Consider the following 3,615-nt stretch of genomic DNA (forward strand, 5'->3'; position numbering starts at 1 on the left):
TGTGACATGTAAAGAGGATGATTGAGCATTTGGAAATGTAATGTTTAAACATTGGACTTATCATTATTATTTCATGTGGATGTTGTACTAGATGGATTCTTGTATGTAATTCAACATTAAGGGACCTTTAAAGAATGTAATCTATTATGTATGTTATGTTTACTTTTAGATGGACATTGCTATTGCTTCTGTTATTGTGAATAAGTTATGTATGGTATTTACTTTCATGTAAAAAAAAAAAATGTTACCAAACTTAGTGAAACTCTAGGTTAATTCTTTGGATTCCCTTGGCGGGGCATTACATATCTCATTTTATTAAATTAAATATCTCAACAAAATCTCTCTTCAGTTCAAAAACAAAAATTTCCAGTTCACTATTGATCAAAAATGAGTTAAATCAGTTGACTCCTTTCTCTACTCAAATTGAATAAGCTAACTCCTTATTTTACTCAAATTAAATCTGTTAACTCCCTTTAATATGGAAATCTCCCTTTATGACTGAACCTCACCTTTAATCCTGACTGCTGATTGAAATCGATCTCAACCATTGATGAATTCTAGGAAAGTATATTTAAGAGACCCTCATCTCTTCATTTTGAATGGTTGCATTGAATTGTTGCTAGAATTCATAATCACATTTGTTCATATTCACATACGCAAAGATCAAGTTTGACCAAAAGTTGACCAGATTTAACCACGGTTGACTTGAGTTGACTAGTTTCGAAAAGAATTTTGAAATAATTAAACGAAATTATTTAATTAAATGGAGTACTTACTTCTAATTAATTAAAAAAAGTTATTTAATTAAATGAGAAGCCATTCCTAATTAATTAAATGAAGTTATTTAATTAAATAAGAAAAGTGTCTCTAATTAATTAAAGATTATTTAAGTAAATAGAAAAAGTAATTATGAGAGCATATCTCATTTTATTAAATTAAATATCTCAACAAAATCTCTCTTCAGTTCAAAAAGGGAAATTTTCAGTTCACTATTGATCAATAATAAGTTAAATCAGTTAACTCCTTTTTCTACTCAAATTGAATTAGTTAACTCCTTATTTTACTCAAAATAAATTTATTAACTCCCTTTAATTTGGAAATCTCCCTTTATGACTGAACTTCACCTCTAATCCTAACTGTTGATTGAAATCGATATCAACCGTTGATGAATTTCAGGAAAGTCTATTTAAGAGACCCTCATCTCTTCATTTTGAAAGGTTGAATGAGAAATTGCATCGAATTGTTGCTGGAATTCATACTCACATTTGCTCATATTCACATACGCAAAGATCAAGTTTTACCAAAAGTTGACCAGATTTAACCATAGTTGACTTGAGTTGACTAGTTTCAAAAAGAATTTTGAAATAATTAAACAAAATTATTTAATTAAATGGAGTACTTACTTCTAATTAATTAAACAAAGATATTTAATTAAATGAGAAGCCATTCCCAATTAATTAAATGAAGTTATTTAATTAAATAAGAAAAGTGTCTCTAATTAATTAAATATTATTTAATTAAATAGAAAAAGTAATTATTAGAGCATATCTCATTTTATTAAATTAAATATCACAACAAAATCTCTCTACAGTTCAAAAAGGGAAATTTCTAGTTCACTATTGATAAAAAATGAGTTAAATGAGTTAACAATTTTTTCTACTCAAATTGAATCAGTTAACTCTTTATTTTACTCAAATTAAATCTATTAACTCCCTTTAATTTGAAAATCTCCCTTTATGACTGAACTTCATCTTTAATCCTGATCGTGGATTGAAATTGATCTCAACCGTTGATGAATTCCAAGAAAGTCTATTTAAGAGACCCTCATCTCTTCATTTTGAAAGGTTGAATGAGAATTTGCATCGAATTGTTGCTGGAATTCATACTCACATTTGCTCATATTCACATACGCAAAGATCAAGTTTGATCAAAAGTTGACCAGATTTAACCACGGTTGACTTGAGTTGACTAGTTTCAAAAAAAAATTGAAATAATTAAATGAAATTATATAATTAAATGGAGTACTTACTTCTAATTAATTAAACAAAGTTATTTAATTAAATGAGAAGCCATTCCTAATTAATTAAATGAAGTTATTTAATTAAATAAAAAAAGTGTCTCTAATTAATTAAAGATTATTTAATTAAATAGAAAAAATAATTATGGGAGCATATCTCATTTTATTAAATTCAATATCTCAATAAAATCTCTCTTCAGTTCAAAAAGAGAAATTTTTAGTTCACTATTGATAAAAAATGAGCTAAATCGGTTAACTCCTTTTTCTACTCAAATTGAATCAATTAACTCTTTATTTTACTCAAATTAAATCCTTTAACTCCCTTTAATTTGAAAATCTACCTTTATGACTGAACTTCACCTTTAATCCTGACCGTTGATTTAAATCAAACTCAACCGTTGCTGAATTCTAGGAAGTTTATTTAAGAGACCGTCATCTCTTCATTTTGAGAGGTTGAATGAGAATTTGTATTGAATTGTTGCTAGAATTCATACTCACATTTGCTCATATTCACATATGCAAAGATCAAGTTTGACCAAAAGTTGACCTGATTTAACCACGGTTGAATTGAGTTGACTAGTTTCGAAAAGAATTTTAAAATAATTAAACGAAATTATTTAATTAAATGGAGTACTTACTTCTAATTAATTCAACAAAGCATTCTTAATTAATTAAATGACGTTATTTAATTAAATAAGAAAAGTGTCTCTAATTAATTAAAGAGTATTTAATTAAATAGAAAAAGTAATTATGAGAGCATATTTCATTAACTTCAACCTTTATGACTGAACTTCACCTTTAATCTTGACCGTTGATTGAAATCGATCTCAACCGTTGATGAATTCTAAGAAATTCTATTTCACAGACCCTCATCTCTTCATTTTGAAAGGTTAAATGAGAATTTGCATTGAATTGTTGCTGGAATTCATACTCACATTTGCTCATATTCACATATGCAAAGATAAAGTTTGACCAAAAGTTGACCAGATTTAACAACGGTTGACTTGAGTTGACTAGTTTCGAAAAGAATTTTGAAATAATTCAACAAAATTATTTAATTAAATGGAGTACTTACTTCTAATTAATTAAGGAAAGTTATTTAATTAAATGAGAAGTCATTCCTAATTAATTAAATGAAGTTATTTAATTAAATAAGAAAAGTGTCTCTAATTAATTAAAGATTATTTAATTAAATAGAAAAAGTATTTATAAGAGCATATCTCGTTTTATTAAATTAAATATCTCAACAAAATCTCTCTTCAGTTCAAAAAGAGAAATTTTCAGTTCACTATTGATAAAAAATGAGTTAAATGAGTTAACTCCTTTTTCTACTCAAATTGAATAAGTTAACTCCTTATTTTACTCAAATTAAATCCGTTAACACCCTTTAAATTGAAAATCTCCCTTTATGAATTAACTTCACCTTTAATCTTGACCATTGATTGAAATCGATCTCAACCGTTGATGAATTTCAGGAAAGTCTATTTAAGAGACCCTCATCTATTCATTTTAAAAGATTGAATGAGAATTTGCATTGAATTGTTGCTGGAATTTATACTCACATTTGCTCATATTCACATACGCAAAGATCAAGTTTG

This window comes from Cupressus sempervirens, chromosome 11 (assembly GCF_028749045.1).
Source record: "Cupressus sempervirens isolate cs-2001-9-10 chromosome 11, ASM2874904v1, whole genome shotgun sequence".
NCBI classification, from domain to species: Eukaryota; Viridiplantae; Streptophyta; class Pinopsida; order Cupressales; family Cupressaceae; genus Cupressus; species Cupressus sempervirens.